Below are 14,399 nucleotides of genomic sequence, written 5' to 3' on the forward strand. Positions count from 1 at the left end.
ATTCAGTAACTCATTGTCTAAAATTTTCAAATATATCAACATTTGACAAATGACAAATGACAGGAGACTCCATCTGACTTCTTTAGTTAGTAATTCATTAAAGCCCCCCCTTTATATCTGCCATTAATGAACTTTTTGTAGTTGAACGGATATTATTTTGCCAGAATACACTTACACCTGGCATCAAAATATGACTTCAACATTTACATCATATCTGGATAGCAATCTGTGCCTGTATTTATCATACGTCCCAAAGTGGCTCTTCAGAATCATACTAAAAGTTTGACTAGAATAAGAATTTGTCCTAACCCCTGAGCAGAACATGAGAATTAGGAAGCGTCCTACACCCACTCCCAGCAAGGAGTATGAGATCTCATTTGAGACTAAATCCCAAAATGGCACCCATGAAGGCGTTTTGTTGGAAATCACGATGACATTCTGTAGTTTTCTTACACAAATATTAAGGCACCACCACAAAGATACAAATAATACTACTACTGCTATTACTAGTACTACTACTACTACACTTCTATTGCTACTTCTACTAATAATAATATTGAAAGTGTGACGATGCCAGTCCCTTACAGACTACCTCTTCCCACATTGGAGTCTGCTGAACCAACACTGTTGATAGTTATGACCGAGATGAGCGGACAAATGAGGACAAATCTCCTTAACGTTTAAAATACTCAGGTGCTTTTATTAAAAAACAGCCAAAAGTAAAACCAAAAGTGTCCATTGTGCAGTGTTCAAAAAAACCAAATCCATAAAATCATTGAAACGTGGAGATATAATCCATAATACCGTATTTAAAATTAGCATTACAAAATCAGGTGCGTGTCATACATGAGGAAATGTGTGCGTCATACACGAGGAAACTTCATCTGCTTGGGCTCGCTCACTCTCTCGCGCACTCACGCTCTCTCTCGCTTGCTCGTCCACTCGCACTCTCTCTCGCTCGCTTGCTCGCCCACTCGCGCACTCTCTCGCTCGTTTGCTCGCGCACTTGCGCTCTCTCTCTCTCGCTCGCCCACTCATGCTGTCTCTCACTCACTTGCTCACGCTCTCTCTCTCTCGCTCACATGCTCGCGCTCTCTCTAAATGCTTCCTACACAATCACAACGCGCGTCGTACACGGGGCAAAACTTTTTTCGAGATTTTCTTTGTAAAAATTAGGGTGCGCGTCTTACACGTAGGGCGCGTGGTACACGAGTAAAATACGGTAAATAAATCCGTTAACATAGAGGTTAAAATGCAGTCTCTCTCTTCACACGATCTCAGCCCACCTCCTTCTGTCTCTCTCTGGTTCACCCATCACTCGTGTTGCCGGTGGAGACTCTGCAGCATGAACTCCTTTCTACCGACCCCCACGTTGGCTGCCGCCACACTGCGCAGCCAGACTGTCTAAGGTCAGCACACCTCTCGTCTTCCTTCGTGCTCCCTCAGTTGCTCCTCGAATCCATTAGGAGGTATTACGTCTCGCTCGCCCCACTCTGCGTGCTTATTCAGTAGGGCAAATCAGCCCCTAGAGTGCCTCAACCTGTTCTTAATGTGGAAGCGAAAAATACGCTGAAGATTCTCACTTTAAATGAAAGCTCTAGGAGTCGAAAGATAGGCAAACAGAGTAATTAGATTTATTGCAATAAACAATAACACGGACTAAACCTAATTAAGCCAAACTAAGCTGAGCCCCAAAAAAGCCAAAAATCACAGTTTATATAATCATTTCATATCATCTTGACCTTGTTTGAAACAATGCCTTTGCTGTCTATTCTGACTCACTACTCCAGCTGGCTTCTCGCGGGCCTTTCATGGCCACCAATATTTTCTGCATTTCATCATTGGTATCATTCCTTGCTTCCTGGCCTATAAACAAAAGATGTTCTCCTTGCTCCCCCTACTTTGTCCTCGGGTAGTTTCTGTACATCATTCTCTTTCTACTTTATCTTTCCAAGTTACCCAATATTGGTGATTCCGCTTTGAGCTTAACTAAAAATGAAATATAACGAATGCCTTTATTTAACTGTTTGCTTGACATATCTAATGTACACTAAATTTAATGCTTATAGAATCTATTAATTACTTGTATGTCTATTTATGCTAATACATAAATTTTTATTTTCCTTACACTCCCTCACGGAGCCCCAGCTCGAGCTGTCTTCTTCTTCCTGGTATCTGGATCATCTCCTATTGCTGCCTTTTTCCATCCTTTAACCTCCTTCAATTCTTTTCTCTCTTCTCTCTCCTTTTCCTCTGTGCCAGCCCGTATATATACACCCATCTCTGTGGGTGCAGCGCCTTAATCACACGCCACTGGAAGCCAATGAAGCAATTAAGAATGATTGCACCCCAACTCCCTGCGGTCTTGCAATTGCACCCACGGAGAGTGACATGGCTTTATGAATTTAAAACCTGGCCATATTTTCTTGTAGCCATGGACCTGCTATACCACAGAAAATAGAAGTTGGAAAAACAGGAGAAGAAGAAGTAGAAGAAGGTAGGGTATTATGCTAAGCTGCACATAACAACATCAAGAACAGCAACATTTATTTCTAAAGCACATTTTCATATAAACAATGTCGCTCAAAGTTCTTCACAAAATGTCAAAGAGAAAGTTACAAGAAAGGAAAAAACAAAGAAGATTAGGCAATGATAATAAAGAATAAGTAACAAAGAAAAAACAAATAAATCTATACGATCTAAAAAAAAAGATAAATACTTGTATCAAGTAGAAGAGTAGAGTCCTCATATACAATATTATGATGTTGTAGCGGTCAGGGGCCACTAAGATCCACACCGTCAATGTGATGGTAATTTATTTATTTTAGTGGAGGAGATCCCAGGGACACACCCAGCCTTGGATCGACGCACACACTCTCACAACAGAGACCAAATAAAGCACACTGGGAACATTAAACAATTAAGAATATAATGAAATTAAATTAACTCAATGAAAACAATAATACCACCCCTGACCCCTTCAGCGATATTACATTTAACATATAAACACAAACACCACACAGCAAAGTCCATGGAAAAACCAAACCGGATGAAATGAGAGGTGACGAGATTAAGTCCAGAGATCTGTATATTGAAAGGGAAGGGAAAACACAGTCCTACCGATAGTTGCTGAAAGGATGAAGATGGATGGATGGTTCAGGAGCGCTCCTTTTCTTGTGGGAAAGCCAATGGATCCAAAGACAGTCCTCAGTACACAGGTAGACAGACAATCCAGACCCCAACAAACGAATACAATCCAGGACACAATGATTAAATATGGCCGAATTAACAGCAGATAAATGCAACACACAACATACAACAACAAAAACAACTTTTTATTTTTTCTTTTGGCCACCTGCCCTCCTTTTAACCTCATTTGACCACCTTTGACCCCAACAGCCTCTGCATGGACTTCTGGGAGATACTGATAGCAGCACTGCTACAATGTAAGTCTTTAAAGATGAGTCCAGTGATAAGGTCAGATGACAACAACAACATTTATTTATATAGCACATTTTTCATACAAAAAATATATCTCAAAGTGCTTTACATAATGAAGAATAGAAAAATAAAGACACAGTATGAAAAATAAGTCAACATTAATTAAAATAGAATAAGAGTAAGGTCTGATGGCCAGGGAGGACAGAAAAAAAAACTCCAGACGGCTGGAGAAAAAAATCAAATCTGCAGGGGGTCCAGACCATGAGACCACCCAGTCCCCTTTGGGCATTCCTCAGATAAATGAAACAGTCCACTATGTATTTAGGGTTCTCACGGAAGGACTTGATGATGATGGTCATGTAGACTTCTGGCTTTTAGTCCATCAATGTTGGAGCATCATGATGCTTTGAGTAGGTGGTGGTGGCGAAGGTCGTCACCACAAAGAAACCGGAAAAAGAAACAGAAGAGAGAGTAGAGGTCAGTACGGATTTTAGAGCCACCATGAATAGTTATTATAATGAACTGAATACACAGTTTCAGGATTAAATTAAAGTGAAGCTTTGAGAAGGCCATGTTAAAGTAATGTGTTTTCAGCAGTGTTTTAAAGTGCTCCACTGTATTAGCCTGGCGAATTCCTATTGGCAGGCTGCTCCAAATTTTAGGTGCATAACAGCAGAAGGCCCCCGCCTCACCACTTCTTTTAAGTTTTGCTTTTGGAATTCTAAGGAGACACTCATTTGAGGATCTAAGGTTAAGCTGGAGAAAAAAAACAAAATCTGCAGGGGATCCAAGGTCAAAAGACAACCCAGACCCCAATGGGCATTCTATCTAACATACATGTTCTTAATTCATCCCGATTCATATGATAGCATTCAAAGCAGTGGGTCTCGTAGAGATCTGGGACACCCGCCTTCATTCTATCATCTCAGGGGCTACATGGTGCCCTGATCAGGTGGTGGTGGCGCAAAATGGCACCACAGAAGTACCGTAAAAGACAGCAGAGAAAAGTAGAGACTAATAATGATTGCAGATAAAAAAGGCAAATTATAATAACGGGTTTGCAGCTGTTTTTTTAAATGTTCCACAGTACTAGCCTGGCATATTTCTATTGGTAAAGTAATCCAGATTTTAGGTGTATAACAGCAAAAGGCCACCTCACCACTTCTTTTAATCTTGGGTCTAGGAACTATAGGCAGGCAGACCACCATTAGAAGATCTAAGATTACGACTTGGAGTGTAGGGGGGCAGGCATTTCACAATTATAGGAAGGGGCAAAGATTATTTAAGGCTTTATACATCAATAGTAGTATTTTATGGTCAATTTGAAATGACGGTAAGACTGGGGATATGTGCTCAGATTTTCTTTGTCTGATTAACCCTTAAACTGCTGCAGTCAGTTCCCAGTGCAATTTTTCAGCACACTAGAGCTGATCAGTCCGTGCCATACATTTGTTGAGCAGCCAGCTTATGACCACTGGCGCCCCATACCGAATGACTGTCAATGTCCCTGGGATTCAGCCGCTGCACTAGACTAGCCTGCTGGCATCAGCATTGGCCTCTGTGTGCTTACCAGTTCAAGCACAGTTGGCGCAGTCAGTGATTTACTGAATTTCATCAATGGGGTCAGTTGCACCTTGTACATATAATAATTGATTGTTGCAACCGGTTTTTTTTTTTATATATATACAGTATTTTTTACAGTTCATTGGCAGCAAAAACGTATTTGGCGTTCGGGGTGCATTAACCCCCCAAGTATGTGGCAGTCTAAGGGGTAAGATTATTGCCACTGCATTCTGCACTAACTGTAATCGATTGATGTCTTACTTAGGTTGTCCTAGAAGAAGTGCATTACAGTAATCTAGTCGACTAAAAACGAAAGAGTGAACTCATTTTTCAGCATCTTGTAATGTTATAAGAGGACTGACTTTTGCATGACAATTCTACAAATGTGTGTAATGCACACTATGGTATAGCGGGTCCGCGGCTTCAGCATTAAGGGTCAGGGTTTTTTTTAATCTGTATAGCCGTGCCTTTCTCCGTGGGCGCGATCACACGACTGCGGGGAGTTAGTGAGGTAATTGGAGCGAGTCGCACCTGCACGTGTGGGCGCGGTCGTTCTTGATTGCCTCATTGGCTTCCTGCGGTGTGTGATTAAGGCGCTGCGCCCACGGAGGCACCCGCGGAGGTGTATATGTACAGGTTGAACCAGAGAGAGGGGGAAAAGAGATCAATGTACGGACAGATCGATGGAGGTGAAGTAAATCGAGGTTAACGTTAGTGAATGAATGGCAGCTTGGCAGGACGATCTGGCCACATTGGATGAGGAGACACCACGAGCTGAGGCCCCGCATAGGAGCGTTAGTCAGTTGCGCTCTAGGGGCTAGTTCGCCCCACTGAAAACCAGTGAGTGGGGTGAGCAGAAGGGTGTCCTCCCGTGGGATCTGAGGAGCGACTGCAGGTGCATGAAGGACCAAGGGAGGAGAGCTGACCTCGACGGTCTGGCAGTGACGTCCGGAAGGGGGCCAAGATGAAGTTTAGATGGCTGTGAGCAATTGGTGAGCTGGGGAGAAGGAGTGACGGAGAGTAATGAGAGAGACACTGTTTCTTAAGTTCTGCACGTTTTAACCTTGGATTTTAATGGATTTATTTATTGGATGGTTTTTATCCCCACTGGACACTTGTTGTATGGATTTATTGAAAACTGATGCACTGCACTATAGACTTTTTTGTTTTTTGACACTTTTTGTTTTGACAATTGTTTTAATAAAAGCATTTTTTGAATATATCCCCTGGCTTCATGTGAGATTTGTCCCCATTTGTTAGCTCATCTCTGTGACATTTTCGACGATGTTGGGTTCAGGACCCCCGTCAGGATGTTGGGAGCCTGATGAGAACCCGCATCGTCACACACACACACACCGTTGGAATACAATGACAATACAACACAATTTATTTTTGTATAGCCCAAAATCATACAAGAAGTGCCGCAATGGGCTTTAACAGGCCCTGCCTCTTGACAGAGGAATGACAGAGACATAGCAGCTGCATGGACACACAAGACGTGTGTAAGCTTGCAGCTCTAAATTGGCTCCATGTAAGTGCATGTGCCCGTTTGCCCTGCGATGGACTGATGTCCCATTCTAGAAGTAACTCTCGTTTTGCACCCAATAGTGCCAGAATAACCCCTAACTCTCGACTAGATAAGCAAGAGAGAAATAACCTTTAACTACTTCTATCTTATTTAAGATACACACTGAAACAGTTCTTCATTAACTCTATATTATATTATTTTTTTTACTAATATTTTCCTTTATTTCTTAAGTGGATTAAAGTAAAAACAATGGAGGGACTGTAAGCTCCAACAGCTGAGTTTATTTGTACCTATGAAATGTGCAACCATCAGCTGCATTTCAAGTCAGTCTGGAAATCAATATAAAGTTTGGCTTCTAAAGTCTCGATTCTGTGCCAGTGTTGTGTTAAAGTGCCACCTGGAGGGCATACTGAGGTTTAAAATGGGTGACACACAGGTTTATATTTTGAGATCAAAAGATGAATCATAGTGCTTGTCATTCTCTGATGTGATTCACTTATGCAAAAGAGAGCTGCAATGGCGTGTGTGTATAAAAATAAATTAAATAAAGTTCAAACATTGGGGTTCTGTATACACACAGGAACGTGGAAACACGATGCTGAAAACATTTGTGATAATTACAACCCAGGCTGTATGGAACCTGAAATACTGTAAGCTGGTAAGTAATGTTAAAAACATAGACCTATAATTATAAATTCTTACCAGCCTTCTATTCATTCCTCCATTTCCACACCGTGCCTGTTTTCAATTCCTTTTTTTTAAATCGTTTAACTGAATGAAGGGTTGTGGATTAGCCCTTAATGCCTGGCACAAGGCTTGAAAACAAAACTCAGATGAAGCACGAGCTCATTGCAGATGCAAATGATTCAAGAGGGGGATAAGAATTAGAAATGAGATCCAAATTGGCTCTCCGTCTATTTGGAATTAAAGAGAGGTACATTCAGCACGCTGCCGGCAGCCATTCTGCTCTTTTTCTTCAGGCATTACTGACAACCTCGTATTGATTGCTAGTGGTGTCTCGCTTTCACAAAATGCTGTCTAAGGGTTATTAGCCTGATTTTAAGCATAGAGGGACTCCTCGGATTGGTGCGCTGCTTGGATGAGTCAGGTCTCAGGTTCATCTTTCATTTCTGGGCTGGGAGGACTGAAGCTGTGTGCCACTTTTTACAATTAAGAGACCTCCACTCCCAGTGTCCCTTTAATTTAGTGTCTTTATAAACTCCCGGGATCCCTTTATATCAGTGTCCTTTAAAAGCCATTTGGCAAACTCAAAGTCAGGCTGTCATATACTCAAGAGTGGCTTCCATCTAGTCACTCAGCAGTAAACAATTGATTAATGGATGATCTACTGAGATGGTTCTCTCTTCTCAGCAGAAGACTTCTGAAGCTCTTTCAGAGTGACAACTAGGTTATTGGTTACCTCCCCGACCAAGGCCCTTCATGCCTGGTGTCATAGAAGATGGTTTCTTACCTGGCCAAGAGGTCATGATAAAGGAACGAGATACATAGGATGGTTAGTGGTACCTTTCCTGGTCGGGAGGCCATTATGAGGGAAGGACAGACGGAGACAAAGCGTTAATGGGCTAAGTGTTAATGTTGAATTCTGCTTTGTACTTGTAACATTTCTATTGCACTATTATATTCTATTGAGGATTACTTGTGTTCTGTTCTGTATATTGTATTGTATTGACACCCACTGCACAAAAGGGGTCTCTCTTTGAATTGCCTTTCCCAAGGTTTCTTCCATTTTTTAGGGGAGTTTTTCCTTGTCTTCTTAGGGGGTGAAGCAAAATGACCCCTTTTATTGTCTAACTAAAAAGATTACAATATGCAAGGTTTCGAGGCAACTCAGGCCCTTTCTTCAGGCAAGATGTATTACTGACAGTGGAGTTCCCTGTGTTTATATGGACACCAGGACAGATACAACATTGGAAAACCTTTAAGTGAGACATCTTAAATGTAACAAATTACAAGTTTTTGATTCACTCAGAGCTTTAGAATTGATTTTATCTAATTGCCCTAATCTTAGCCTTATTGTAACTGGTTTACAGAGAGTTCTTTGAACTTCATGGCTTGGTTTTTCTGCTAACTTGCTGTTTGAAATGTAGGACCTTCTCTACACAGGTGCACGTGTGGCTTTCTAAATGACGTCCAATCAATTCTGCAGTCCACAGTTGACCTCTAATCAAGTTCTAGAAACATCTCAAGGAGAACTGAAGCAAACAGGAAACACCTGACCACAATGTGGAGTGCCACAGCTAAGCGTCTAAATTCTTCTATGCATGAGAGACTTCAGTTTTTGATGTTTAATAAATTTGCCAAACTTTCTGGAAACACGGCTTCACATGTTTCAGGTTTCACGCTGATCACAACAATATTTTGTGATCATTTAACTCAGTTGGAATCACCATTAATTTTACTGAATCTGCCCGCAATCTAGGAGTTCTCTTTGACTCTAGCACGTCATTTAAAGCGCACATTACAAAGTTGACCAAATCAAGTTTCTTCCATCTTAAAAATGTTGGGAAATTAAGGTGCCTTCTAAATTAGCAGGATTCTGAGAAATTAATTCATGCATTTATTTCTAGTAGGATTGACCACTGCAATGTGGTGTTCACTGGCTGTTCAAACTGTTCTTTATACAGCCTCCAGTTAATCCAAAATGCTGCTGCAAGAATTATTACAAGAACAAGAAAATATGAACACATAACTCCAGTTCTTAAATCCTTACACTGGCTCCCGGTTAAGTTTAGGGCAGATTTCAAAATCCTCCTTTTAACATATAAAGCATTAAATGGCCGAGGTGCGGCTTACTTGTCTGAACTTATCATGACTTATAAACAAGAGCGCACATTAAGATCTCAAGATGCCGGTCTGCTTAGGATTCCAAGATTTAATAAAATAACAGTGGGAGGTCGAGCTTTTAGTTACAGGACCCCTAAACTGTGGACTGGTCTGCCTGCTACTATAAGAGATGCCCCTTCGGTCTCAGCTTTCAAATCCCGGCTGAAGACTCACAACTTCAGTTTAGCACACCCTGACTAGAGCTGCTGATTTACTGTACAGACTGCATCTCTGTTGTCAGTCATTAGCACTAAAACTTAAGTAACATGACAGTTAGAATTGGATACTAACCCTCACCTATTCTGTTTCTCTTTTCGGTACTCAAATTTGGCACTTGGTGCCATGGCCTAAGGTAAAGCCATCCCTGATGGAGGATCGCAGGAATCGTTGGGTAGAAGGGTCCTTTCATCGGATTGGCTGGCCCAGCGCTGTGGAATGGCCAAATGGGGGAGGCAGCTTGATGGCTGAGGTCTCCAGGACTCTAAACAAATCCAAATCATATTATGTGATATCATCTACTGTTAAATTCTGCTCCATACTTGTCAAATTTTTATTTTTATACTGTATTGAGGATTTGTTCTATTCTGTGTATTGTACTGTATTGTATTGACACCCACTGCACGCCCAACCTACCTGGAAAGGGATCTCTCTTTGAACTGCCTTTCCTAAGGTTTCTTCAATTTTTCCCTACATGGGTTTTTTTGGGATTTTTTTTTGTCTTCTTAGAAAATCAAAGCTGGGGGGCTGTCAAGAGGCAGGGTCTGTTAAAGCCCATTGCGGCACTTCCTGTGTGATTTTGGGCTTTACAAAAATAAACTGTATTATATTCTATTTTGCCATTGTGAGTTATTGCATGTAAATAGATTGTTGGGCAAAAATGACAATTTTTTTCCATTTACAGTGAAGGGGTCTGAATACTTTCTTAATTTACTGTAACTTTAAAGCCTGCTCAGGTTGAGGACGACTTAGAGGGTAAGATGAGGCAGGGGTTTCAATTTTTGGGGACATGAGCTAGAAGCTGGGGGAGGAGGTATGAAATAGTGAGAGATGTTTGGTCTAAAGAGGGGCCTGTCCACCAGCCAGTGCGCAAAACAGTCAGAACATCTGAATTATATAGGACATTACCTTTGTTGGTTTCAATTTTATCTGCACTTCTTTCACTTCACCTACTAGTTTCCCATCTTTTGCGTGCATTTAATAAAGTTAAAGGGACCTCTGTTCTCAAAGCGTTGACTTCCTTGGCTTTTTTATTTGGTGTTCATAGACAGCTCAAGAGCTCCCCCATACCATCCACAGCACATTTAACTTATGGCTCAGCTGCTTTCTCTGTGGTGTTTGCATGTAGTCCTCATGTTCACAATGACATCTTCCTACAGGCCAAAGGCATGCTGTTAAGTTGATTAGCAAAATAGAATCAAGAAATTTAAAACTGATAAAACTGATGTAGATTTTAAGTGAAATGCAAATCAATTTGTCAGGCCATGTTGCAAAATAATCAAGTTAATGAGATTTGAAAAAACAAGATAATTAAGCTTCATGCTTGGAGTTTGTTGTATACACTCGGCTCACATTTCAGAAAAACGTGAAGGAATCCTTGAAGAATTGTTCAAATCTAACAAAATTACAGTTTACATTTCACCTGATTTCATTTGGTGTAATAGTGGAGCCTTCTGCCACCTTCTGATTAAATGATGGCTGGATGCTGCCAACAGAACAATCTACCAAAAAAAAAATGTATTATTTTTTTTGGCAGGTTCACACTGAATTCACCAAAATAAGATATCTGGTGGATATTAGAGCCTTTTTATAATAGATAGATAGATAGATAGATAGATAGATAGATAGATAGATAGATAGATAGATAGATAGATAGATAGATAGATAGATAGATAGATAGATAGATAGATAGATACTGGCAGGCATATGTATAGGCAGGCCCAAAATGGGCAAACTGACTTTTAAAGTTCAAAAGAGTCTCAAAAAATGTATCAAAAATGCCTCACAAGGGAGAGATTCATCAAACTCTCCATATTCATAATCTTATTAAATGATGGTATTTATTATATAATGACTGCTAATTTCGAGTTAACTTGTAGTTGGCAGTCTATAGATGGACGCCACCTATGAGTTATTTTATAAACCATCTTTGTAGCTCTAGTGCCAAATATAAGCATATTTGTGGGTTACACAAGTAAACTGAGGACAGTGGACATCTCAGATAAGAATGGAAAATCAGTGTTAGATAAGTGAATAAATAGTTAAATACACACTCGCACACTATGGTCTGTATGACTAAAAAATGAAAAAAAAATGAAAAAGAAATAAAACCTCTGACTTGGCAGTCCCAGTCAGACGCTATACTTATTGCTGTTTCTATTAAGGAGACCCCTGCTGTGTTTCTTGTCCCACTTCTGCTGAATAATTAGTTACAGTCATAGCCGAAATTATTCGCACCCCTGGAATTTTCCCAGAAAATGCACCATTTCTCCCAGAAAATTGTTGCAATTCCAAATGTTTTGGTATCCACATGTTTATTTCCTTTACAGTATGTGCATTGGAACAACACAAAAAACAGAGAAAAAAAGCCAAATCTGACATCATATCACACAGAACTCCAAAAATGGGCCAGACAAAATTATTGGCACCTTTTCCAAATTGTAGGTAAATCGTTTTATTTCAAGCATATGATGCTCGTTTGAACTCACCCGTGGCAAGAAACAGGTGCTGGCAATCTAGCAATCACACCTGAAGCCAGTTAAAATGGAGAAAAGTTGACTCAGCCTTTCTGTTGTGTGTCTGAGTGGGCCACACTAACCATGGAGAACAGAAAGAAGAGCAGAGAATTGTCTGAGGACTTGAGAACAAAAATTGTGGAAAAATATCAGCAATCTCAAGGCTACAAGTCCATCTCCAAAGATCTTCATGTTCCTTTGTCCACTGTGCGCAACATAATCAAGAAGTTCACAACACATGGCACTGTAGCTAATCTACCTGGACGTGGACGGAAGAGAAAAATTGATAAAAGACTGCAATGAAGGATAGTCCAAATGGTGAATAAACAGCTCCAATCAACTTCAAAACATATTCAAGCTGTTCTGCAGATTCAGGGTGCATCAGTGTCAGCTCGGACTATCCGTCGACATCTGAACGAAACGAAACGCTATGGCAGGAGAGCCAGGTGGACCCCACTGCTGACACAGAAACATAAAAAAGTTTCCCAAAATGTACTTGAGGAAGCCAAAATCCTTCTGAGCGAACTTCTTGTGGACAGATGAGACCAAGGTAGAGCTTTTTGGTAAAATTCATCATTCTACTGTTTACAGAAAATGGAATGAGGCCTACGAAGAAAAGAACACAGTAGCTACAGTCGAACATGGTGGAGGTTCCAAGATGTTTTGGGAAAGTTTTGCTGCCTCTGGCACTGGATGCCTTGACTGTGTGCAAAGCATCATGAAATCTGCAGACCACCAAAAGATATTGGGGCGCAATGTAGGGCCCAGTGTCAGAAAGCTGGGTCTGCGTCAGAGGTCATGGGTGTTTCGGCTGGACAATGACCCCAAACACACCTCTAAAAGCACCCAGAAATGGTTGAAGACAAAACGTTGGAGACTTCTGAAGTGACCAGCAATGAGTCTGGATCTAAATCCGATTGAACACTTATGGAGAGATCTCAAAATTGCTGTTGGGAGAAGGCGCCCTTCAAATCTGAGAGACCTTGAGCAGTTTACAAAAGAAGAGTGGTCGGAAATTCCAGTTGAGAGGTGTAACAAGCTTGGTGATGGTTATAGGAAGTGCTTGATTTCAGTTATTTTTTCCAAAGGGCGTGCAACCAAATATTAAGTTGAGCGTGCCAATAATTTTATCCAGCCCGGTTTTTGAGTTCTGTGTAACATGATGTCAGATTTGGCTTTTTTTCTCTGTTTTTTTGTGTTGTTCCAATGGACATAAAGGAAATAAACATGTGGATACCAAAACATATGTAATTGCAACAATTTTCTGGGAGAAATGGTGCATTTTCTGGGAAAATTCCAGGAGTGCCGATAATTTCGGCCATGACTGTAGCTGAAAGTCCTCAGTGTTGGTTTGTCAAAGAGAGGATGTGTGGCTTTGTTCATAAAGGCACTGAGTTTTGCTTTCATTTTCTCCTTTGCTACAACTTCCAGGGGGGGTCTAGAGTGTGTCCCATAACTGAGCCTGCCCTTTTAATTAGCTTTTTGATTTGGTGGGCTTCTCTTGAAATGATGTTACCAGCACAGCACACCACACTGGCCATCACACAATTGTAGAAGATGTGGAGGACGTCACTTTCCACATTAAAGGATCACAGCCTCCTGAGGAAGAAGCTCTGCCCTTTATTTTCTAGTTGATCTGTGTTTTGAAACCAGTCCAACCTGTCATTAATGTGGTCCCCCAAAGCACTTGTAACAGTCCACCACCTCTACATTTACTCCTTGAATAGTGACCAGACAAAGCAGCTCTTTAGTGTGGTGAAAGTCAATAAACCGTTCCTTGGTTTTGCTGATGTTAAATTGCAGGCAACATGATTTTTTCCACAAAATATCTTTATTGAAATGCTAAATAACAGGCTGATATTTGTGGAATTAATAATAAAATTATAATTCTTTACATTTACATTGCACATTCCATGCTGAGTGGGGAGCCTCTTCAACAACCACTAATGTGAAGCATTCATCTGGCTGATGTGATGGCAGCCATTTTTGTGCCAGTTTGCTCACCACACACTAGGTGGTGAAGGGATGAGAGAGATAGCCAATTAGAGGCAGGAAATGATTAGGAGGCCAGACTTACCAGGCCATGGTGTGCAATTTTGCCAGGCTATGAAGATACACCCTCTTCTTTACGAAGGATGCCCAGCATTCTTTTATGACCATAAAGAGTAAGGACCTCAGTTTTACAGTACATCTCATCGAAAGGACGATGCCATTTCTTAACAGAAAAGTGTCCCTGTCACTGTACAGTGGCTTTGGGATCCACATTCAGACCACAGAATAAGCGCCCTCTG

Source organism: Polypterus senegalus, chromosome 1, assembly GCF_016835505.1.
Source record: "Polypterus senegalus isolate Bchr_013 chromosome 1, ASM1683550v1, whole genome shotgun sequence".
Lineage (NCBI taxonomy): Eukaryota > Metazoa > Chordata > Cladistia > Polypteriformes > Polypteridae > Polypterus > Polypterus senegalus.